Source organism: Eulemur rufifrons, chromosome 18 (assembly GCF_041146395.1).
Source record: "Eulemur rufifrons isolate Redbay chromosome 18, OSU_ERuf_1, whole genome shotgun sequence".
Classification (NCBI taxonomy): Eukaryota; Metazoa; Chordata; class Mammalia; order Primates; family Lemuridae; genus Eulemur; species Eulemur rufifrons.
Genome location: NC_091000.1, coordinates 56,063,465 through 56,090,366, shown reverse-complemented (window position 1 = coordinate 56,090,366; position 26,902 = coordinate 56,063,465). Strand labels below are relative to the sequence as shown.

The 26,902-nt window shown below is 40.9% G+C and overlaps 1 protein-coding gene across 1 annotated transcript in view; it reads right to left on the bottom strand.

Annotated features, from left to right (window-relative positions):
• The window catches only part of LOC138398835 (uncharacterized), a 363,472-nt gene that overhangs the window by 252,044 nt on the left and 84,526 nt on the right, over nt 1-26,902 (bottom strand). Inside the window, exon 2 of the mRNA XM_069493287.1 lies at nt 25,439-25,564. The gene's annotated coding sequence lies outside the window, so the exon portion shown is untranslated. The remainder of the gene's footprint in view (nt 1-25,438; nt 25,565-26,902) is intronic.

The window sequence follows — 26,902 nt, the reverse complement described above, 5'->3', positions numbered from 1 at the left end:
CTCAAATAACTCACCTGCCAATTTCATCTATAGCTTTAGTCATTTCAAAACTAGTGTTTGAACAAATCCAGAGTTTAAGAAATTTCAGTTCTGTTGAATTTCTGGCCAACACATCACAATCAACTATGCGAGAAAACAATACCCCCATAAGAACTACAATAAATAAGCACCTATTGCTGGCTCCAGGAAGCAAAATGAAGACGTATCATTAAAGCAAACATGCTTACAAAACTACTTTGGCTATCTGGATCAATCTGAGCCAAACTAAGCACAATCTAGATATTTTCCTCTAATCTTCTGTTCCCATTTATTTCATGGTATTTTTATAACTGGACTTGCCAGGGAAGAAGCAAGTGTGATTTTTGAGGACTAAGAAGAAAAGTATTGAATTTATTCTCTCTTCAAAAATATATCAGTTGTAAATATAGGAAAAACCATTGAATTTTACAGTTTGTGACTTATAACACAGTAAAGCTGTTATTTAAAATATGGCAGCTAAGTGGACTAAGCCAGTCACAAAAGGACAAATACCGCATGATTCACCTTGCATGAGGTACCTGGCTAGAGCAGTTGATGTTATAGAGACAGAAAGGTGGCCAGAGGCCAGGGGAGGAGGAAAGACAGAGTTTTTATTTGATGGGTAGAGTTTTAGTTTTGCAAAACAAAAAGAGTTCTGGAGACGGACAGTAGTGGTGGTTGCAAAACAATGTGAATGTAGCTAATGCCACTGAATGTACACTTAAAAATGGTTACAACGGTAAATTTTATGGTATATTATGCATACACATAATTTTATACATATACAAAATATATAAAAAAGCAGAAGTAGCTGTGTTTTGTTTCAGTATTAGGTCATCTTCAAGCAAAGAGAAGGGTTCTTTCTTCATGAAGTCACATAGATTCTGCACCATAGATTGGGCATTGCACCAGGCACCACTTTTTTAAATAACCAATACCGAATTTCAGTGCACAAATGCTATAACAATATATACTGTGGGTGAGAATATAAAAAATCGTGCAAGTCTAAAGTTACTGCTCACATTGCAACCTTGACACAACGACTTTGCAAAAACAAGGGCTTAAATTTAACAGGATGTGCCACGATTCAGAAAATGCTACTACCATATGCCTGAGGGTACTGAGTCATGCTCGCTGTTTAACTTTAACTCCTGAATTTTTTGACTTCTGTATGTTTAAATTCTCATCACACTGCAGCTTCAACCTTTGTTTTTGTCACTAATCACATAATGCATCTCTTATCATTTGACATAATCTCTACCGCGAGACGCTTGTTTTTTGAGCAGTCTGAGGTTCAGAGGACACTTTTTAAAATGTTAAATAAAAAACTGTCAACGATTACTGGAAATGGAAAAACAGCCAAGCCTCTTTGATGCCATCTTTATGCCTGGAACAATCTTCCCACTCCCACTCCCACATCGATCAAGCGAGCTGCATCTCTTCCTTCTTTCAAAGTTCACCTTAATTCACTTCTCTCTCTGATTCTATAATGAAGGCAGCTGTGACTACCGCAGAAGTGAAGGAGAGCGTACTACCCACCCTGGGAGCACAGAATGGGTGTTCATTTATGTCCAAAGGTCCGATAGGGGTAATTTGAGTAAATCACATTTTTTAAGGTATGCCTAATGCAATAACTTGTATATGTTTTTTCCATCTTTTGACGGTCCCTGATGCAAGGATGACCCTGGAGGGGCTGGGGATGGCACACCTATTATTTACAAGGCGCTGAGTCAGACAGACCATGTGTGACTCACGATGCTCCTGCTCAGAAGCTTACAGTCTCTTTGGAGAGGCGAGGCATTTATCATGCACAGACAGCCAGTAATAGCAGGCAATTTTTCAATCAGCACACATTTATTTAGCAAATATTTACTGAAGACCTACTAAATGCCAGGCACGATGCCAGGCATTAGGGACAAAAATATGAATAAGACGTGGTCCCAGCAGGGAAACAGATGGGGCTCCGTATAGTAACCATGTTATCAAGGAGTCATCAGAGCACTACTAGATGGTAAAAATAGCAGCTTTCCCCTCTTCAAAAAAAAATGCAGAGTACACACAAGTAATCCGGTTACTGAGTGAGCGTTCTGGCAAAGAGGAAACATATTTGGAATGAGCACAGTGATCTTGAGAACCCTAGTTACCAAGTATTCCAGATACATCAGTGCTCCGATCCCCGCTGAGAGGCAGTTGACAAGCGGACACTAACGCAAACTTAGTATCCTGGAAGATGGGAATAAAAATGAATGATTTTACTAAGGTCTAGAGATGGCACCTGCACTTCCCTTTGTCCCTTTTCTAACGTCTGCCTTTCCTGACGGACTGCAACCTAACAAAGGCAGGAATCAAGTCTCTCTTGTTTGCAGAGGTTCCTGGGTGCCTAGTACAATGCCTGGCACACAGTAAGCAATTAAAAACATTAAGGGCACTGGAATTTTGAATTAGCTGGCTGCACAGCATAGCAAAAGTAACAGCTGAAAAGACTGTTGAAATGGTCATTTAAAGAGAGGGTAACCAATATAGTCCACAATCAATCAATTAACGAATCAAATTAATTTGCAGACACTGTGAAAGGCTGAATTGTGCCCCCCCCCCCCAAACTCTCAAATTCATATGCTGAAGCCCTAACTCCCAGCTCCTCAGAATATGACTGTGTTTGGAGATGGGACCTTTCAAGAGGTAATTAAGGTAAAATGAGGTCATATGAGTGGACCTGAATCCTATATGCCTGGTGTCCTTGTAGGAAGAGGAGATTAGGGCACAGACACACACAGAAGGAAGACCATGGGAGGACACAGGGAGAAGGCGGCCGTCAGCAAGCCAAGGAGAGAGGCCTCGGGAGAAACCAACCTGACCACACCTTCCTCTTGGATTTGTTGCCTCCAGAATCATAAAAAAAAAAAAAAAAAAATTCTGCTGTTTAAGCCACTCAGTCTGCGGTATTTTATTATGACAGCCTAAGCAGACTAATTCAGATCCTAAGCCCTTGCTAACAACTGGGCAATGGCCCTATAAATGGTCATTTTAGAAAGACAACGTGAAGTAGCAGAGAGTAGGAACAGAGAGCCCGTATGTCCACTTCCGGTTCCAGTCTGACCTCTTGGTCAAGCCATTTTTATTTCTCTGGGTCTGTTTCCTCCTTTAAATATAGAAGTTTAGATCACACAAGCTCTAAGTTTCAGGTAACCCAGAACTGTGTGGTTCTATGCGGTGAACTCAATGTTGCCTGCTAGGATATGACAGAGGCGGCAGTGGGGTGTGTCTGTTTTTCCTTGGCAACATCGAGCCATTACAGGAGGCTCCCCAAACACTTCCCATCTGCTTCTGGAACCATTTCATCACCATCGCCCAACATTACACCAAAGACAGGATCCTGTATCAGCAAGTCTCCTAGCACTGAGGGATACCCACCACCACCCGCTCTGCTGGACCACCCCCGCACTTGGGGCAAGGCCACCTGTAGGCAGCAAGTTGAAGCAAGGTGAGATGAAACAAGAGCAAGCTGAAGAAAGGCTCCACACATCATGCAATTTTAGTGTATTCCACCCAGAAAAGAGCTGCTCATTCTAAGCAAAGATGTTAATGAGCCCTGCAAACAGAAATTACCACAACAGAACAGACATCTTAATTAACTTTTTTCTCCAGCAATATTAACACTAATGATTACTAACTCTTCAATAGCAGCACAAAGATGAAGAAACAATCATAGATCTCGGTACAACCTCTGTGTACAGCTACGTATTGGACTGTCTATTCAGCACCCATTTTTCTGGAAGTTGCCTATCCACACAGGCGGAAGTAGTCCTGTTCAAACATCATGACCAAAACCCCAGATACACTGTGGATTTTTGATTTGTTTGTTTTGTTTTCCAGCACCTGAGGCCCAGGTGCACCCTTCCCTAAAATCCATGGGCTATCTCTGTACCTTTATCCAAATCCCTGTTTCTTAGAAGCTGCCTCTGTTTAGTTTCCCTTACTGGCAATGAAAAGAGTAGTAATTAGCAAAACTGTATTTCAAAAACAAATGCAGTAAGATATTCTTTAAAGTAACCTAAATTATTTTTTAAAGTTTGTCACTATTGATGGTGTAGAGTCTGTATAACCTTTTCACAAACGGGACAATTTTTTAACAATCTGACCATTTCCTAGGTATTATAAAGGCTGAGACGAGAATGCTTCCCAAGAGAGTGCCTGCCATGTTTTTCTGCCTGTAAATCATGTCTGTATTGATAGATTCACAAAGCAAGAAAATGGGTCTTAGAAAACATTATCTGCCCTCAAAAGGAATCCCTCCTAGAGGAGGACATGGGCCATATTGTTGCTATGCTAAAGTTGTGAAGTCCATTTACAGAACCAGCCTTATCATGTAACAATATATCTCACATACCCATAAAGAAACTCAAGGGCCTAAGTAAGTGGATGATGATGTGGTCCAAATGTATGCACAGACACATGCTGAGGGTTGATCCACAGGGGATTAGTGGAGGAAAAGCTGATAGAAGTTATCACTTCACTGCAATGATGACATCAGAGCATAACAGGTAGAGAGAGAGCCTAGTTCTGCAGGTACTATGCTCACCAGAGAATTATCTGTGAATCTGCATCTAAGAAAATACGCAACAACCTTACCTCCCACACTCGGACATTAAAGTGATGTATTATTAAAAATGACGTTCTTAGGTAGTAAACGAACATTTTAAGAACTCATGAAATTATTAATATAAACATTAGAATTGAAGTGAAGAAATGATACTTAGAAGATATTAAGAAGACAGGCAATAAATGGAATCTGTTCATAGAATGATTCTAAATACAAAATGGTCAGATTGATACTTAGAAGTGTCACTATTAATAGAAACAATATTAGAGAGGTTTCATTATGTAAATGGCTCAGATGTCTGCCAGCAATGTATCCAGTAATAATTTGCAATTTTTGCTGTAGTAAAAATTTCAAGGATGTTACTTGTTGGATTACAAGGGACACTTTCATCAGTATACCATAGCTTTTATAATCATAATAAAAGGACTACCTATGCTCTTAGTTGATAATAATAATAACTAATTAGCTACTCGTGTGTACCAGGCACTGCACCGACTGCTTTGTGTGCAAAAGTACTGTCAGGGGGATTATTACCCATATTTTATCTATTGACAGAACTGAGGCTTAGATCAACTTGCCCAGGGTCTCACAAATAACAAATGACGGAGGCTGGATTTGAACTTAGGTCTCTCTGACTCCAAGCCCATGTTCCTTCTCACTACAGTGTAAACCTAATGGCCCAAATGCAGTGGTTTAATGAATATAATGCTTCACAGGGTATACAGTGATCTTGTAAGTAGAAATGGATCTAGAAAGATGGACACTTTTGGTCACCCTACTTTGCAAATCTCACTATCTGCTCCCACTCAGTGACACCCATATTTGCCCCCCAAGTTCCTTAGATACTGGTGCCACACTCTGGTCAGCTCTTGATATGGTCCAAAGCACTAAAATCACACAGGTGTCACAAGTCAAAATCCCATACCACTCCAAAGCTAACTCATCCCAGTTCCCCATTAGTCCCAACTCTGCCCCAGAAGTCTTACTAGAGAGTCCACCTATCTTTTTTTTTTTTTTTTTTTTTGAGACAGAGTCTCACTCTGTTGCCCGGGCTAGAGTGAGTGCCGTGGCGTCAGCCTAGCTCACAGCAACCTCAAACTCCTGGGCTTAAGCGATCCTACTGCCTCAGCCTCTCGGGTAGCTGGGACTACAGGCATGCGCCACCATGCCCAGCTAATTTTTTCTATATATATTTTAGTTGGCCAGATAATTTCTTTCTATTTTTAGTAGAGACAGGGTCTCGCTCTTGCTCAGGCTGGTCTCGAACTCCTGACCTCGAGCTATCCACCCGCCTCGGCCTCCCAGAGTGCTAGGATTACAGGCGTGAGCCACCGCGCCCGGCCAAGAGTCCACCTATCTTTAAAGCCAACTAGATACTGCGCTGCCACGCTGCCACGCCTTATTCAGACTCTTGGTTTCATGACTCGCATTTCTACAGGACTCTCCCATCTTTAGTCCTCAATTATTAGAATCAGTGTTCTAAAATTCCCGAGGTGATAGGAAAGCTCTCACTTTAGCCACAAACCTTCATTAGAATGGCTAGTCAATAACAGTTTTGTTGCAGATCCCCCTACTTTATTTTCCCTATATTTCCATTGAGGAAGCTTTCAATTTGCCATGAAATAACTAAAAAATCAAGCATCAGAAGGAAACAGGAAGAGAAGAAAAGCTCAGAAATAACCCACTAATGCTTGAAAATGGAGTGTGAGAGTTTCACACCAGGCAGAGCTGGTTTAGAAGGCATGTTCTACTACGTGGTCCTGGTCGCTATTAATCTTATTACTTCACCTTTGTCTCACACCACCCCTAAGACAAAAACAATAGTGCCTGCTTCATGGGGTGTTAGGAGGTTTAAATGAGAGGGTGCAGCTAATGCTCCTAACAGGGGACCTTGGTTTACAACTCTCTTTGGCCATGAGGAGTGGATTCTTTATTCTACCTCTTTCCCAGTTTATTGTCTTTCCCGAGCCAACTATGTCAGCCACTGACACTGTGCTCCCTGTGCTGGAGACGTCCTTCCTGGGGCAGTGGGAGAGGCATCGAGTCAGTGTTGTCACCTAAAGGTGACCTTGCAAAGTTTCCCCACCGATTGAGCTGTGAGGAGGATTACACGCAGCAATACACCCAAGAGCCTGATAAATTAAGACAGGGGGTAAATGCCAGGTATCACTATTATGCCCATGCAAAGGAAAGCACTGACTCTTTGCTCTGCAAAGTTCTGATGTGAATTTGCACAGGCAAGATTCTTGTCAGTGACCCAGCACCACTTAAGCTTCCAAGGAGCTGCGCAACCAGGCACCGTGGGGCCAGGGCATGAAGCCCGCCCTGGGATGGCGGTTGAGAGGAGGCTGTGAGGGTCACACAGTCAGAGGTGGCCCTGGTCTACCAGTGCTGATTTTATAGTGCTTCAAAAGGCAGAAGGGGGTTTTAAGAAAAAAAACAACAACAACAACAACAAAGAATTAGCCTGCCAGCAATAAAGTTTCCCAAACACCAACAGAAACTAGGAAATGGGAAATTGCTAGATAATTTGAAGTTGAAAGGCAAAACAGAAAATAGATGAGGAATGTATATACATTAGGCACTCATTTTTAGAATCTACGATTGACACATGGGCCTTTTGTTATAAAGAAACATTTAAAAAGAGGCCTGTATCACCTGTTAACTTGGTTACTTCCTAAGATTCTCTTGTTTGATAGATTCAGAGTTTTAAGGCACTGCCATAAATCTTTTCCAAACAAGGAGGATTATAAATAAAGTAATTAGTTAGTTAATTAATTAATTAACTAGGCGAACAAACCAGCCATTGACAAGCCTGGAAAAATCCTTCCCTAGGTTTTTTTCATTTTTTTCTTTTCCAGTTTCGAAGGGAAACGCCCTTGAAAGAAAGGTTGAAGGTGCGACCCATATGATTCCTCATTTTAAGGTTTTTCCCCCAGCACCCACAAATCCAGATCTCCCAGTTTGCTCCAAGTTCTTGCCCCCGTTTAAGCCTCTTCTCCGATGCCTACCATCTGCAGCCCCGAAGGGAGCAGGGAGCAGGGAGCTGCCGCAGCGCATGCGTGTGTGCCAACAGACGCTGCCACCTCCCCGCCCAAGGCCCCTGCCTTGCCAATGTGTGTCACACAGCTGCCAGGGCAAGGCAGAAGTGTAGGGAAACGCAAATCTCCCGAGCTGTCCAGGAGGGTTGGAGCAAATATGTCCAGAGTGGCTTCAAGTGACTACAGAACCAAGACTCAGAGCTAATTAATAGAAACTGAAGGAAAGATGGTGACAGCTCAAAGCAAGGGTGTGAAGCTCATGTCACTGGGTAAAGACAACCCCAGGAGAAACCTCCTTAGGGCAGGACATTTATGCTTGCACCTTATTTGCTTTGCAGACTAATGTGATTCTGCTAGAAATACATCTGTATAATCCAGAGAGACATTATAAGGTGTTGACCTGCTACTAATTAGAGCAATGCCTCTACTCCAGCTAACAACATAACTCCTCACTCACTCGGATCTGATTACCTGCCTACCTGCCATCACATGGAGGGATGTTCTTCACTCCAACTGAACAAACCTATTAGTTATCTGGCTTCTTTCGGTTTAATCTTCACAAGTAATTGTCTCCAGACTGAAATGCCCTTTTGTCCTCTTCACACAACCAAGACTCCTTTGTCTTGCAAAACAGAGTTTAAAACACTTCCTCCCTTAATCCCTCTAAACTAACCCCATCTAGTTCTGGCATCCACACAATCCACAGATTTGGAACTTCCTTAGCACTAACATGGATTTCCCTATAGTGGAAATCTTAATCCTTCCCCTGCCTCCTGTGTAGCCTGGGGAAGTTTGGCCTCAGTTTCCTCTTCTGTAAAATGGGAATAATAATATGTCCCCAACCTTGGGTTGTTGTGACAATTAAATATTTTTTTTTTTTAAAAAAATAGCTTTATTAAGATTTAATTCACCACATGGATTCACCAGCAAATTGGTTTCCCTGATCATCACCTAAGTGCACATTTGGGAATAACACCAACTGGGTGTCGGGCAGATGTGGGGGGTGGGGGGAGGGGATGGGTGTATACCTACATGATGAGTGCGATGTGCACTGTCTGGGGAATGGACACGCTTGAAGCTCTGACGGGGTGGGGGGGGGCATGGGCAATATACATAACCTAAACTTTTGTACCCCCATAATAAGCTGAAATAAAAAACAAATACTAAATGGGGAAAAAAAGATTTAATTCACATAACATTTGAAGTATACAATTCAGTATTTTTTAGTATATCCACAGGGTTGTGACACATTATCACAACCTATTTTAGAATATTTTCATGTCCCCAAGAAGAAATCCCATGTGCATTAGCAGTCACTATTCCTCCCCTGCCTCTAGCTCCTGCAACCCCCAAACTAAATTCTGTCTCTATGCATTAGCCTATTCTGGACATTCCATATCGATGGAATCTTACAACATGTGTTCTTTTGTGCCTGGCTTCTTTCAGTCACATGCAGTTCTGAGGTTCATCTATGTTTTTGCAAGCGTCAGGATTTCGTCTATTTTAGGTGCATGCATTCATGTGTGTGGGACACATACATATAGTGCCTGTAAAGTGCTCAGCACAGTCCTTGGGTGCACAGTAAGCACTCAGAAATAGCTTTCATTACCATTAGTATTCTCACTATTCATTTTGCCACCTGTGCTTACATTTGCATTGGTTTCCATCACCTGATTATTAAACTCTTGAGAGAAGGGGCCATTCTTACACACCACCCATGAACGGAGGATGTGACAGTTCACTGAGAGCTCTAACTACATAAGTAGCTAGTGGCCTGGCAAGGGCTCAGGCAGTTCCCACTAAACCTATGCTACTGCTGCTTACAAAAGCTCATTCATGTGTATCAGATCAGGCAAAAACAAATACAACCATATCTGATTCTTTAGGCAAGACAGCGACAAGATAAAGAAATAGATCTGAATCCGCAGACAAATAATTTCAACAGGGCTTCAGAACGAGAAGGAAAATCCACTGAGGCCCACGAGCATCCTGAACATTAGGCCGGAGGAAGGCTGAACTGGTGCCGGGCCAAGCCGCAGGAGAGCCAGCCCGGCTGAGCACTGTGCGGGGAAGCCCAAGGGACATAGGCCACACCAGGGAAATACCGCTCCCTGCAAGGTGTTTTCAAGGTTCTAGTTTCCCAGAGCTCAACGCTAACCTCAGGCAGGGCACAGTTCTCCCAATAAAAGTCACTTGCCCACGGAGAGGGCCGGACACCTGAGTTTCCACTGGGGGCATCTCCAATTTACGCTCTGATCACCGTCTGCATGACCTGCCTCCCTGCCCCCTGCTGCGCTGACAGCCTTTCTGTGCTTATTTCCCACCTTAGTGTGATGTCTCTTACTCCTCACAGGCACAGAACGTCACAGCCGAGGGGAACCTCCAAGGCTTATCTAGGCTACCACCCTCCTCTCCTAAGGGAGGAAAATGTGATTCTAGAGGGCTTAGTTAACTTTCCCAAGGTCACAAAATTAGTGGCACAGTGGAACTGAAACCTAGATTGTGTGACCACCACCCCCTCCTCCCAAGCAATCTATTACAGTTTCCAACTCCGCATCATCCGCCTGCCTGCTTTCTCCCTGCCCAGGCTTCACTGCGGCTGCTAAGTCATCAAGATGAGCTGTGTTGTGGAACAGGCCTTCTCATCTTGAGTAGGACAGAATATATTTGGCCATCCCTCACTTTGGGGTCACCCTGCCCCACACCATGCATGGGGGCACCTTCTGCCCACACCAATTGCCATCACCCTGAATTGTCTCTGACATCACACCTTCCTAACATTATTGACTAATGTGAAATTTAAGTGGCTAATAAATGGTATCATGAATTAATATAAAACCTTTTATTCAGACAAATACTTGATTCCTTAAAAAAACAGGTTATGTTTTCTTAGGGTCTTTTCTTCCCAGGTCATAATATCTCAGCAGGAAATGTCATAGCATGAATTATCAGGTGCATTTAAAAAAATAATTTAAACTAAATTAGCTTTTACACTGAACAACAGACTGAGAACAATAAAGGAACTCTTTGACAAAAGAAGAATCTAATTCAGCACACTAGAAATCAACAGCTGTTTCTCAAATCAGAGTCACCTGTAACAAGTGAGTTAATAGCAGGGAAAATTACCTTAAAATATCCATGTCGGGCTAGGAAAAAATGTTTCACGCACAAAAAAATTAATTTTTCTTGAGGTGGCATGGGACAAGACAAGAAGCTACATAGTTCAGTTTTGCTAACCTCCTAAGAAACTCTGGTATACTGTATACTATTCCAGGAAAATGGCAAGTTATGGGGGATTCCCAGGAATATGTGAATCATAATTTTGAGTCATCAGTTTGGAAAATTTGGGACATAAACACTATCAGTTAAACATGGTATTATTATTCGCTAAACATCCAAGATATAAATTTCCTTGGAAACAACTGGCAGAGGTAGTAGGCTCAGCACAGATTAATTTTATTTTCTTATTTTGTAGGTTGGCAGACATTTTGGGATTTTACATACCAGTATGTAGAAGAAATGAATATATTTAATTAACATATGCATAAGCACAGTTTATACATATTCATAATCAGGGATGGGTCCAGTCTGTGAGGTCTGCAGTTGATAAAATTAGGCAAGGGGTGGAGGGATACTGGGGGCAGGTCTTTAACAACACAGTTCACAAAATTATCAAGATAAAATTAGGAAGGGCCTGTGCAAGTGAGAAGCTTTGACACTGAAGTGCCACTAGCTTCAATATAAATCTGCCTGGCCAATAATGCGTGCACGTGTATGCACATATCACAACGTTGGGGACACCTGTAAATGGCCAAGATCGACATATGTCATTACAGTACTCTTCAATACCAAGTGTATGGTAAATACTTGAGTACCCATTTTTGCTGAGATCAAGTGACTAAACAGAAATGTTTATACATTATGTGGTAGATGAGTTGTTAAATGAACTCCAGTGTGTGGCTTTACCACCTTGTTAGGAAAACCTGGACTCTATATTCAATCATCATGAAGCAATGCCTAGTGCGTGGAAACTCATCTGCAGGTTCCTAAGGGAGTACCCTAGATTAGTATCACAGTGCAACTCAAGTCGGTGGCTAGAATTAAATGCAGAAGCAATGGGCAGGAACAGTGCTGAATGGCCTGGCACCATGCCCCGAAAATCATGCCCCTTGGTTCCATCAAAGCAGAGGACGAGGCCCTTGACAACACACAGATTTCTGCCTCTGCGCCCCACACTGTGAATCCAAAGCAGGGAGGGTACTCCAGCACATCTTAGTCGTAACAACAGAAGAGAGAAGAGAGAAAACCTCCGAGCACCTCCACTTTAAACCCGTCTATAATATCCTTTTACCAGAAGGAAAAGATGTACCATAAAAGAAGACTTAAGCATCATGGACTTCTGGGATTAGAGACCAATCTCTACCTTAGCACTGAAGAAAGTCATTACGGTCCCATTAACTTTCAGAAGTAGATGAGACCCTTCTGGGCTTGCTTTCTTAAGGCTTGTGGGGTTCCAGGGTGTCACTGAAGTGCACCTTAAACCAGCAACAGCGATTGCTATAATAGAAATCTGAAAATAACACATTCACTTGGACACACCAACTCACTACTTTTAATTGTGGCTCGTTAGAGATGTATATAGGAGAATTATGTTCACCTTTACTACAATTCCCTTGCTGCGGTAAAACTACAATGTTTCGCTTCAATGCAGAAAGGAATACTTCTGCTTTGAGTAATGCCACCACAAGTGGAGGCCTATGATTCACCAGTTTTCCAGTTGTAGGCATCACATGTTACTGCCTGTTTGGGGGCAGAGGCAAGTTGACAGAATGCTAATTTTGAAATGAACGAAAAGAATAAAAGACATGCCAGTTGAAAGATGGTAGAGGCATACCTCGCTTTACTGCGCTTCAATTAACTGTGCTTCATAAATATTATGTTTTTTTACAAATTGAAGGTTTGTGGCAACTCTGAGTCAAGCAAGTCTACAGGTACTATCTTTCCTATAGCGAGCATGTCCTCACTTTGTGTCTGGCCCACATTTGGTAATTCTTGCAATATTTCAAACTTGGGCATTATTATTATAACTGTCATGGTGACCTGAGATGAGTGGTCTTTGATGTTACTATTGTATTTGTTTGGGGGCACCGTGAACCATGCCCATATAAGATGGTGAACTTAATCAATAAAAGTTGTGTGTGTTCTAGTGGCTTCATGGACCAGCTGCATCTCTCTCCCTCTCCTTGGGCCTCTCTATTCCCTGAGACACAACAACATGAATATTAGGCCAATTAATAACCCTACAATGGCCTCTAAGTGTTCAGGTGAAAGGAAGAGTTGCACATCTCTCACCTTTAATGAAAAACTAGAAACGTTTAAGCTTAGTGAGGAAGGCACGTTCAAAGCTGAGACAGGCCGAAAGCTGAACCTCTTGCACCCGACAGCCAAGTTGTGAATGCAAAGGAAAAGTTCTTGAAGGAAATTAAAAATGCTTCTCCAGTGAACACATGAATGATAAGAAAGCAAAACAACCTGATTGCTGATATGGAGAAAGTTTTAGGGGTCTAAATAAAAGATCAAACCAGACACAATATTCCCTTAAGACAAGGCCCAATCCAGAGCAAGACCCTAACTCTTTTTAGTTCTATAAAGGCTGAGAGAGATAAGGAAGCTGTAGAAGAAACATTTGAAGCTAGCAGAGGTTGGTTCATGAGGTTTAAGGAAAGAAGTCATCTCTATAACATAAAATTTCAAAGTAAAGCAGCAAGTGCTAATGTAGAAACTGCCTGCAGCAAGTTACCAAGAAGATCTACCTACAATCATTGATGAAGATGGCTACACTAAACGTGGCTTTTCATTGTAGACAAAACTGCCTTCTGTTGAAAGAATATACCATCTAGGACTTTCACAGCTAGAGAGGAGAAGTCAATGTCTGACTTCAAAGCTTCAAAAGATAGGCTGACTCCCTTGTTATGGCTTAATGTAGCCGTGACCTCAATTTGAATTCAATGCTCATTTACCATTCTGAAAATTCCTAGGGCCCTTAAGAATTATGCCAAATCTACTGTGCCTGTGCTCTCTAAATGAAACAACAAAGCCTGGATGAAAGCACATCTGTTTACATCATAGTTTACTGAAAATTTTAGGCCCACTGGTGAGACTTACTGCTTAGGAAAAAAAAAGTTTCCTTGCAAAATATTTCCACTCATTAACAATGTGGCTAGTCACCCAAGAGCTCTGGTGGAGATGTACAAGGAGATTAATGTTGTTTTCATGCCTGCTAACACAGTATCCATTCTGTAGTGCATGGGTAAGGGAGTAGTTTCTCCTTTCGAGTCTTATTATTTAAGAAATACATATCATAAGGCTATATCTGCCATAGATAGCAATTCCTCTGATGGATCTGGGCAAAGTGAATTGAAAACCTTCTGGAAAGAATTCACTATTCTAGATGTCTTTATGAACATTCATGATTCACAGGAGGAGGTCAAAATATCAACAGCAACATGAGTTTGGAAGAAGTTGATTCCAACCTTCAAAGATGACTTTTAGGGGTTTAAGACCACTGGAGGAAGTAACTGTACATGTGGTAGAAATAGCAAAAGAACTAGAATTAGAAATGGTGCCTGAAAATGTGGTTGAATTCCTGCAATCTCATGACAAAATTTGAATGGATGAAGAGCTGTTTTTTATGGATGAGCAAAGAAAGTGGTTTCTTGAGGTGGAATCTACTTCTAGTGAAGATGCTGTCAACATTGTCGAAATGACAACAAAGGATTTAGAATATTACATAAACTTAGTTGATAAAGTGCCAGCTGGGTTTTAGAGGATTGGCTCCAATTTTGAAAAGTTCTACGTTGGGTAAAGTGCTATCAAACAGCATTGCATGCTACAGAGAATTTTTCATGAAAGGAAGAGTCAATTGGTACATCAAACTTTATTGTTGTCTTAGTTTAAGAAATTGCTAGAGCCACTCCACCCTTCAGCAGCCATCACCTTGATCAGGCGGCAGCCATTAACATCTAGGCAAGACCCTCCAGCAGCACAAAGATTACCATTTGCTGAAGGTTCAGGTGACTGATAGCATTTTTTAATTGAGGTATGTACATTATTAGACATAAAGTTATTACACACTTAATAGACTACAATATAGTGTAAGTATAACTTTTATATGCACTGGGAAACCAAAAGTTTGTATGATTCGTTCTATTGTGATACTCACTTTACTGCTATGGTCTGGAACTGAGCCTACACTAGCTCTGAGGTATTGGCTGTACCTAAAAAATTCTGAACTCTTCCTATTAGGCATTACAATGACGGCCTGCTTGCAGAAATTCTGCAAAGAATTCAGGCGAAATAGGGGCTAAAATCAAAGTGAGAGGAAGTCAACTCCAAAGAGGAACAGGAAACTACATCTCAGAAGGCGTTTGATCTTTTTTTTGACAAATGTTATTTTCTTCAGGTTATCACAAGAAAAAAATTCTGTATCTTTTCCATACCCATATTCTCATATAACCCAGTTTCTTAATTTAGAATGAGAATTGTCTTATTGATAATTATTGATGCAATAAAATGCTGATTACAAATACTTTAGAGAAGAACAGTATATTTGAAACACTGTTTTAAAAATTAAATTATGGGCCCAGCACAAAAGGACAAATATTGTATGAATCCATGCAATATCTAAAATAGGAAAATTCATAGAGACAAAATGTATAGCAGAGGTTAGCAGGTGCTGGGGGAAGGGAAGAATGGGAAATTATTATTTAATGGATACAGAGTTTCTATTTGGGATAATGAAAAAGTTCTGGAAATGGATAGTGGAGATGGTTGCACAACACTGGGAATGTACAAAATGCCACTGAATTGTACACTTAAAAGTGGTTAAAATCGTTAAATCTTATGATATATATATAGTGTACGTATACTATATTTTTGCATACTATATGTTTTAAAAATCAAATTAAGGATATTGTCAGAGTGGGGTGTGGGACTGGTGGCCGGGTCCCTGAGACACAGCGTGCTGCTGGTGCACTGACTCTCCCAGGCGGATGAGAGAGGCCAGGCAAGCAAAGGGATGACACTAATGTGGCCACTCACCAGGAGAGTAGGGTTCCTCGTGTCCATTTTTGCAAAGTGGGTTCAGCTGAAGGTGAACTCAGCCTCTGATCATTGGCACCAGTACGGACGCCAAATATTTACCATTCTTGATTTACACACATTAAGCAGATTTCATATTTTCAAGACTCTCAAGGTAGATCAACTGCACAGAGCAGATAACCACTCCAAATGTGTCAAGTTAGTAAGAACAGATTTGGGTCATATTTACATATTATGCGCTCACATATTAGGTTCACCGGCCATGACCTTTGATAGCTGGAATTGAACTTCCCCTTTTCACTAAATGTCACTCCACATTCCAGGCAGCCTTTGGAAACAAATGCCGCTCTGCCTCTTGCCATGTGTCTTTTCATATAATAAACTTGGGCTCAGTCAGATGGAAGAAGCGACGCGTTTGCCTATGGTTCCTGCTATGTGTTCACCCCCAAACTGTATTTCCCGGGAAAAGCAAGTTGACTTTGCATGCTCACCTCACACAGGACACTGGGCTCGTACGAGTGGCTGATTCGGTGGGCTCCTAGAAATGGCCACCTGCCAGCAGTGTCATTGAGAAGAATGCTGGTCCCGAGGACAGCTAAAAATAATTTACTTCCCATCAGCCTCTACAAAGTAGACTGGATCCTTGTGGGGCTTTAGTTTCCATGAAAGCAACAGGGTACTTGCTTAGCAAAGCGGACTTAAAACAGTGGAAGAAGCAGCCCTAATGGGGACTGGAAGAGCAACCAAACAGCACTTGGCTGGAGGTAGGGGCGATGGCAGGCTACAGACCAGGGGGCAGGGAGCCAGGGCTTGAGTCCTAGCTTTACCCCTACCAGCTCTGTCATATTCTTCAGCCCCAACGACCTCATCCATTATAGCAGCATATAATTTAAATGTAGAATGTATACTCTCTCTCTTTAAGATTTCTTGTTGAGGATCAAATAAGATAGAACATGCACAAGCAAAAAGAAGTCACTCAACAAATTAATTAGTTTATTTCCTCTTTAAAACGCAAGGTACACAAAATGTGTTTCCAAAGTTTTGAAAGAGACTTTGAAGCTTTGAAAACAGACTCCACACATATTTATGGAACATCCACCACGCTGATGGTCCCGTGCCACCCCCTTTGGGGAACCCAGGATGGAGTAAGACACGTCTCTAGCTCCAGGGAACATACAGTCTAACAGGGCAATAAGTAAATGATTGCTAAGCGTGAGCACGACCCTCGCCCGTTCAAAAACCATCAACAGCTCTCCACCACCTAAGAAAAAATGGGATTAATTCCATTTTCTCCTCTGTGAAAAAGAGATAGCTACGCTGCAGGGAGTTGTGATTGGAGCCAATTTAAGTAAAGCATCAACCACAGGACCTGGTGGACAGCAGCCACTCAATTAATAGTTCACATTAATTGTTATCATCATTATTAAATCAACCTGTCTTTCCTCCCAGTCTCCCATTATTCCACCTCACCCTGGACCTAAACTGGTGCACAGCTTTCCGCAAACATACTCTGCCCCTGGCCTTGTCCACAGCTTTGGGCACACACCCTCCTGAGTGGAGTACTAGCCATTCTTCAAGGTCAGCTCTGATGCTTCCTCCAAGTCCTCCCCACTTCCCAACCAGACTAAATATCCCACTCCTCTGCGTTCCCACAGCATTGCTCCGCCTTCCCTAACTGAGTGTAAATTCATAAACTGAGTTTGCAGGAAGGCACCAGGAATAAAATAAATGCTGGAAAATTTTTATTACAAACTAAATAACTAACTGAATATCATGAAAGTGAAAAGATCGTAACAGCTAACATTTTTGGGAGAACTTTACAAGCATCGACTCATTTAGTTTTACAGCAACCCTGATAGATGCTGTTTTATTTTTCCTACTTCATGGACTGATAAACTGAGACCCAAAGAGATTAAGTCATTTGCTCAACATTACACAGCTATTAAGTGGTAGTTTTGTATTGAAATCCAGGAAGTTCGCCTCAAGAACCTATGCTCTTAAGCACATTATATTGTTTCCCAGCAGCATTATAACAATTTATTATGTACTACCTAAGAAAGTCTATGGTGGCTGTCTCATGGCTGGATTTGAAAACTTTGTGATCTAGGATTGAATATACAGCATGATGACTATAGTTAATAATATTGCATTGTACACATGAAATTTGCTAAGAGAGTATATCTTAAATGTTCTCACATACAAAAAATAACTATGTGGGGTGATGAGTGTGTGAACTAACTTGGTGATAAACATGTCACAATATGTACATATATGAAAGCAACACATTGTACACAAATTTTATTTGAGAATCATGCCTCAATAAAACTGGAAAAATAAAATACAATAGAATAAAACTTTGGGATCCATCAAGGTACTCTGTTCTGTATATAGATCTTTAAAATTTCAGGAATAGTTCACATCTCCTTTATACCCTTCCTAATTGAAGCTGCTATTGCTCACAGACACTTCTGCTCCTGCTAACCAACACTAGACAACCTTACACAGGACACAGCCACAATATCACCACGTGGACCCATATAGACAGTCTGCAGAGGGTAGTTCAAGATAAGCACCTACTGTATTGGGAAGCATCTGATGTTGTAATGAAAACTGCAATCGTCTATTGCCTACCTGAGTTTTTGTCACTAGGTATTTAGGATGCTTCTGAGTACTGGCTCTCGCAGAAGAGCAATACAACACTCAGTACCTCCTAGTAAATGAACTGCAGCAATAACAGAAAAAGCATGCAACGCCATGGATGGGGCACCAGAGAGTAGCTAAAGGGAAACTGCAAGTCTGCATTCATTCACCTTAGCCCTGGTATATTTTGTGATCGATCTTCTAACCAGCTGAAGGGTCAGGTGTTTAAATGAGTGCAATGCTCAAGACAGAAACATAAAAAATCCAGCTAAGGTTCTTTGCTCCGCAAAGCAGAAAAGGATCAACTTAACATGAAACGCTATAAAGTGATGTGCTATTTAATGTTTCCAAGTTAGCAGTCCATTAATCAATGTTGGTGACTGGCTAATTTCTTAATTAGTTAATCTAACAGCAGTTCAACTTTTGTCATGATTTTATAAGCAAGAAAGCTAAAGGTTGGGCAAGGATATCATGCGAAAAAAAGTCACAGATCTCAAACTGAAATTCTCTATCACAACATACTGATTCTAAAGCACTAATAGGAAAAAATTGTATTTTATATATGCACGTGTACATACATATATTATACAATATAAAGTAATATATACTATTAAATGACCTTCCCCAATATCAAAACATTACTTTTTTAAAGATATATAACGTGCCTCACACACTGCTCTCCATAACATTGCATTCCGAATTCCTCGTTTGCAAGTGTAAGTGATGATTTTTTCAGTGGCATTTTTGACATGCGATATTAAAAAAATCCTACTCCTCTTTTTGAAAAGGAACTTTTGAAGAGCCAAATTAATTTTGGAGATGACTTTTCATTTTATTTAAGCCAAGTTATTTTTTCTCTTTTGGTATTTTAGCCAAATAGAATTCTTAGAAATGGAAAAAAAAATAGTAACAAGTATATTCCTAGAGCAGAATAGCCTTTCAGAATTGAAAATGTTACATCAATCCTTTAATGTTATCCAGTCTTGGCTTTTTAAATTCCCTTAAGAAAAAAATATCACGTATTCACATAATGTGGCCAGTACTGGATGTGTCATTTATTTGGACTTCTGATTTGGCTGATATGATTATGTATGACTTAAAAAAGCAATTTCTAGTAACTTCATAAAATATGGCTGCAGAGAAGCTGAAGTGATTCTATCTGATGTTAGAGTCTTCTGTTGCCAAAGATACACTCCAGTAGTTAGTTTAAATGATGTGAGGCTGAATCCAACTGTAACAATTGTTTACCAAAAACATCTACTTTTTGTAATTGTTATTAAATAGTAATTAGTACTGAGCTTATTGGAAACATGTCTAATGCTTTATCTGAAGGATTATTTGTATATTTCTAAATGAGTTCCTTCCTTTCTTCTTATCTTTGTAAATATTTATTAAGCTATACTATGTGCAGAAAGGAGCTTAATACTTGGAATACAGGGTTTAAAATAAGCCAAACTCTTTTCTCGTGAAACATCTACAGAGATAGGGACATAAAAAAAAATTGCAATACAATAGTGATGACACAGGAAGAGAGGAATTTAGGCCTCAACGAATGAGTAGGAGTTGACTGGGTAGAGAAATAGAATTTCACACAGAAGAATCAATATGAAGAAATGCATGCTTATTAAATGGATAGTATGTTTAGAAAGGAAATAAATGTTATGTGGAGAGATGGAAGGCATGGGATTCCTGGACGGATGATATTTAAATGGTAAATTGACAACAGATTACCGGAGATCTTAAATGATATTCAATGAAGTTCACATTTTACCTTATCAGGAACAGAAAGCTAACAAAATCCTTTTAACCTTTCCTTTTACATCAGCATATTCATTAATTACTAGGGAAAATTCCAAAGGGGTATTATTAAAAAAAAAAAAAAGTACAAATTGCCCTAATACTAAAAGTACCTTCATTTTTATTTACTTCTAGTCTTTGTTGATAGACATACACTTTCATCATTACTTTGTAATCAATGTGTACACACAATTATGAAGTATGAATTTTATACAGAACATTAGATTATAAACACTGTTGCATATTTCCACATGCTACCCAGAGTTTTCAAGCATGGGAGTAATTCATTCAGACCCTTTCTTTTGGAAGATAATTCTCAAAATAGTAGAATGAATGGAATACAGAAAGAAAAGACCTGAGCCAAGAATACTCTTTTGAAAACTGCTGCAGTCATCCAGGCAAGTGAGGCTGGAGGCCTGACACAGAGCAGGGGCCAGGGAACAGAGAAGAATGGGTAGACTGCAAAATATTTAAGAGGCAAAACTTCAGCATAGTCAAGGAATGAAGTACAGGAAGAAGAGAAGGTGCCCAGCATCAATCAATGGCAGGCCAGTGATCCTGTTTTTCTAAACAAGGAGCCCATAAAGGAAATGAGACAGGATAACAACACGTTTAGGTTTAGACTCAAGTTGCAGGCACCTATAGGATATCCAAGTGGAGCCATCTGGGAGGAAGCTGGAAGTAATCGAGCTTAAAGTCTGAAGAGAAAGACAGACATGTTAAGTCACGAGTACAGAGTTGATGATGACACCAAGATGGTGGAGATGCTTTAGGGAGAGTCACAGTAACAAACTGGAGTTGGTCGCTTTCCCTTTTGGCTCCAACAGTGTGCAACTGTGGCAGTTTAATTCTAATTTCTTTTGATGCACAGCAAATACTTCCCTTCAAAGCTCTCGAATTGTCACCAACGAAGGGGACCTGCCAAGTAAATCAACGTCTGTCTTGATGATGCCTGTTAGAAGAAAATTTCATTGCATTTCCTGAACGGGTGTGGTTTTACTCACAGCTATACCAAACCACACAGCTTCTCTGAAGGACTCGTGCAATTATTAGCCCGTGATAGCATCGGCAAGAAGAGCGGGTTATAACACGTTTAACAGAAGGCATTTTTGGTGCTGCTGTAGAGGACACCGGCTTGGGTACATGAAGGGAACCAAACGCCTCTACGCTGGAAAGCATTTAAAGAGCTTTCTAATGAAGGTCTAGTGTGGGCACTGTGCTGGCTCTTTTCTTGTTTACATCCGCCTGCCCAAAGCAGGGCCTATGATTTAGGCAGCTGTCTGGAAATCCTACAGTTCTCAGGAATGCCTCACGGTAAACAATACAAGGGATATTATTTCTAACTAGACAAATTCTCTTTCAGAAGTAATTTTTCTCTTTTCCTACCATGAATGGCTACTTGCAAGGAAATATTCCATGTATCACTAAAGACTTCTAAAACAGAAATGCCAGCGTCTGGTATTTGGCTACAATCCTGTACTTTATAATATCTGTGATTTTGTCCTTGGTTATTCCTCCACCTGACAGTCTTTTAAAGAAAGGCTCAAAGTCACATATGCAAACAACTATATCTTGCTCTTCTGTAGCTGACAACCTGGCGCTCACCTCCTGCATCACAGAAACAGCCCCCACCCCACCCCCACCCCACCCCCTCCAGATTGTGAGAAGCCACGCAGAGGAAAATCTACTGAGGTCTCCATGAAGCATATACCAAAAGCTTCATTTGCCCTTAACATTGCTTTCGGAACACACGCTTTTTTCCCCCTTCACTTAACTGAGAATATGAGAAGAATCCACTCTGTTATACCTTTCTGCTTCCCAAAACTCCGTTAGTCAAAACTGAATATAGACCTGGGAGAAGATGCTTTTCTGACACTATGGTTGAAGGTGCCTCTTCACACAAACTGAATTCAGGATTGGTACAACCTCTCCAAGGAAAACTGTGACTAAATAACAGTCAAGAAAAAAGTTGCAAAAAAAAAATTTTTTTTGAATGCATTTGGTTAGTGGTTATGTTAACAGCTAATAAACGTCCTGATGACCTACTTTTCCCTTTATAGGCTGGCTAAGCTTCTGTGGAGTTCTTCTGTTTGGTTTCTGACTTGAACTGTCAGATCCATCTACCAGGGCTGGAACCACAAGCAAGGGCATTTAGGAGTTGCACCAGAAGCAGCAATGCCCTGTGAATCTCTTCTGGATCCCTCCAGGCCAGGCGTGTCCTTGCTAGAGCAAGAAAAGGAGGGAAGGAGGGGGCCAAGTGTCACCACTGCAGTCTGTTAACATCAGATTCAAATACTGAATCTTCCACTGCCACCGTGGGTGCTTTGATGTGCAGCCACTCTAGCTCAACTCGATTCCCTTCAAAGATGAGACCACTCTCCTGCCACCAAAACTGACGACCTGAGAGTCCAAACAGCTGAAAGAAATACCACTCAGAGTAAACTGCCAAGAGCAACAGGTGTGGTTTGGGAAGCCAAGGATAAAGCTTCTAGTTTAGGACAGTACTGTTCCCATCCTCAGATCTCTCTCCCATCCTATTGCTCTAGGCTAGCTCCCCATAACACATGTTCTCAGGGCACAGACTTAGGCAGGGGCTGCTGTCATTGCTAGAGACAGAGTCAGCGACTGAGGATACAGAGACATAGAAAGAAGGTTTCCAAAAGAGCCTCTGACCTAGAGGAACACTTTATGCATTTAGACAAAACTTGCTTTCTAAGGTTCAGAGAATGTGCTGACTTCACATCCTGAAAAGGCCAGGCGATTGAAGAGGGAATGCAGCCCTCATGGTTTGCTGTTGCTTACATCAGCAAGCAAATATCGTCCAGGCACCTTCTATGTGCTCAGTCCTGGACCTGTGGCTGTGGGTGAGAAGGCAAAGAAGAGGATGCACAATCAGTCTCAGAGAGCTGTTCTCAAACCTTAGTGTGCAGAAGAGTTACCTCGGGTGAATGTCTTGGATTCTACATCCCCAGAAATTTTGATTCATCAAGCCTGGTGTCGCCAAATCGGAAACTTTAATAAACACATCCAGGTGACGGGGATGCAGGAGGTCCTGAGATGGGACCCCACCTTGAGAAACACTGGACTGGGATCCGATTCCTACCCTGAAGCAGTGAGCAACCAGCGTGAGTGATGGGAAACACCCACACAGCAATGCATAGCAATACATTTGGTACGATGCAGGCCTGAAATGTTACAGGAGTTCATAAAGAGAAACCTGTTAGTGAAGTCCTGAGGATTCAGGGAAGTCTTCGTGAATGAGCGCTAAGCTTCGTGGTCAGGCAGTACTTAGATAGAGACAGCCCCAAGCAATTGTCTTAAACCTCCGGATTCAGCATGACAAGGTGGCCCCAGCATACAACAGAAATGAAGATGAAGATACAGGACACCAGACCACCAGCAAACAGGTAAAGAGGCTTCCTACATGGAGTACAGGGAGGATACAGTCATTGGGAGAATCATAAACCGGCATTTCCAGATAACACTGCGTTTGCATTTTCTTCCTGCCACATTCATGTGGTTTCCTGCACTTCATAATTTAACATTTGTAAGGGGGAAAAAAATGCTGTTATGAAACCCAAATAATGCACCACTCTGAGGCAGACAGCCAGCTGCTAACAAGAGTGACATCTGAGCATCATTTAAAGTGTCGTTCACAGCTCTGCTTCAGAAAGGGGATATTTAGTAAGAAAGAAAAAGAATAAATTCTTTTCAATGTAAAAACAAAGTCTGAGGACCCGAGGGGTTAAAGGGCTGGCAGATAACTGGTAACACAGTGACAGCAGGCACAGAGAAGGAAAGAGTAAGATCCACTAAAGAAAAAGAAAGGATAATAGTTCAAAAGAAGCCTATCTCACTTATTTGAATATAATATTCATACAACACTGGGCCACATTTTCTTTAATGTTGCAAGGGAATAAATTATTAACTACAGACACTTAACGTCCTGCTTGACCAAAGGGCTGACTCTCAAGATGGTGCCAGTAGGAAGAAGGGACCTCCCCCCCAAGAAACCTGGTCCCTTTCCTCCACACTGGTTGACACAGTGAGTCCCTCTGAAACTGATGACCTGCTAAAGGCACACAGGAAATCCTGCTGGGCAAGAATTAAATGGTATAACTATTTAATTAACTTCACTAGGGAGAAATGAATTTTAAATATGCAAGAGACCTTGGAGATCATTTAGGCATGTACTCACATTTTTACAGGTGAGTCATTCCAAGACAATGAATAAGTTCTCTGAGGTCACCAAGATGGGGGGGGGGGTGGAAACTGGGCTTCCATCTGAGGACTCTGTTTCCAGGAATTATCATGAACTAGGCTGATAAAACATCTTTGGAAGTTCACATTATTTTGGTGTATAGTTTGAATTTCTTTATCATTTACTTATAGTTTAAAGTGTTTGAATTCCGACACCTACACCAAAACTGTCATTCAGGTGGCCATGTTTAGGTAAAAGATACTCAATAAACATTTGAACAGGACTTGGAAACTGCCAATGTCTCTCACTTTGCCTATCCCAATATAGATGACTATATATGCATTCTAAGAAATGCATCCTTAGGTGATTTCGTCAATGTAGGAACATCACAGAGTGTACTTAAACCCTAGATGGTATAGCCTACTACACACCTAGAGTATCTGGTATAACCTGCTGCTCCCAAGCTACAAACCTGTATAGCATGTGACTGCACCTCACACTGTAGGCGACTAGAACACAATGGTACATATTTATGCAAACATATCTAAACATAGAAAAGGTACAGTAAAAATACGGTATTATAATCTTATAGGACCACTGTTGTATATCTGATCTGTCCTATGCGGTGCATGACTGTACTTATCACAGGGTAACAAACTCGCCCTCAAATTCAATCTACTTCCTCTGGTGTGATTCATCCCTTAAGCTTTCAGCCAAAATGGAATATCTGGAAGAGACAGTTTGTTTGTTGTTTGTGTGTTTAGTTGTTTGAGTTTGTTTTTGTTTTTTGTTTTTGGTCTTTCTCTAACCCCAAAGGCATTCTATTTAGATCCTACGGTTCTGCAAGTTTTAGAAACAAACACACTAAGTAAATTTGATTATTCTATTGGCTCTCTGACACTAGAACATTTCCTCAAACATCCTATTGTTTGGGTTGTAGAGAAATAGCCATGCACTTGAATAAGATGTCCCGGTACAACAAATAAATGATGTCCGATGAAACTGAAAGCTAATAAATGCCAAGTCCTTCAGATGACTTACCAAAAACCATTGGCTTTTCAAGACCATCCGTGCAGGCTGAAGTCCACTCTTTCTCTCTTGCTCATGGTCTGTAGCAGCACTACTTTTGAAGCCTCAAAATAGACTCTTTCATTATGCTCCAGTATGCTGCAGTCAAACAAAACAAAATACCAAGTCAGAATGAAAATGCCACTTCGAGCAGTTAGTGAATATGCAAGGGGAAATCCCTGGCTTTCTCAAATGTACATTTCATAACCTCAAATAAGCATGTTAATTAACAGAATGAAGCTATCGCACTTCTTATCTACATGTGGTGCCCTACAATACTGGAGGTGGGGTGTGGGGAGGAAAAAAGAAAAAAAAAACAAAGGACCACGCTAGGGTGGGTATGATAGTAAGTCTTGAAAATCAGGAAATATACACACCAGTGGGAATGTGCTTGCAAAATTTCAAGTTTGCCAAATGAAAGATGTAAATAAAGAAAGATTCATCACGTTTAAATGACTAAAGACTCTGATGTGCAGTTATCAAGGGCAGAAAGTAGAGAAAGTTTTGTTTCGAACGAAAATTCATCTGATTCTTCCCATTAAAGACTCAGATTGATTGAGATAATATACTACTTTTTTTAAAAAAGGGCACTAGGATTGAATAAAAAGGCAAAGTGCAAGAAAGAGAGGAAATTTTCCATTTCACACTGTAAGTAGTTAAATGATGGGTTTCCCCTATCTGACTATTGATAAAGCTTGATAAATACTTTCTCCACTCAAGTTGAAAGCAGTAGTTACTTTACACGCTGAATATGAAATGAATGGTTAAAATATGCATGCCTCTGTACCCCCACTCAGAGAAGCTGAGAAAGCCTACACATTAGAACTCCATGTGACAAGGTCACTCTGAAAAGTTCTTTTCTGCCTTGAGAGCTTTTAAGGCTCACTTGTCATGAGCTGTTCGAGCTTTTCCTGATGCTTAGTCAATTTCACCCCACTGTTTGTTTTTTGACAATGGCCATTTGAGAGCCTGGAAAAAGTCTTCAAAAGAGATGTCTGCATCCTTTTTTTTAGTCTTTTATAAGTTCTTCCTCATCTATTTTGAAAACCCATTGGAAGACTGTCACCCAGTTCTCTGAGTATGGTGGCTGCATCACCTTGTAACTCAAAACTCTATAAATCTCCCAAGGTCCTTGGGCAATCACCCAGTTGTAAAGAGAGGATATACTTACATGCCTCACTAGGTTGCTGTGTGAAGAACTAATTCCTTGAAAGCCTTCTGAAGCTAGTACTTTATGGAATCGTCAATGTTTTCTAAAAGGACTTTTTGGGAATTGTGTACATCTGTGGTTAATTCATGCGGACACATAAGATTTTCGAGGGGGAAGAGAAAGCATCTCCTGATTAATGTTTAAAAAGTTGAGCTGAGTTAATGCCATTCAATTTCAGTCTGGCTGGAAAAGCAACTGCCTGAAAATGGCAAAATCTTTTTTATTTT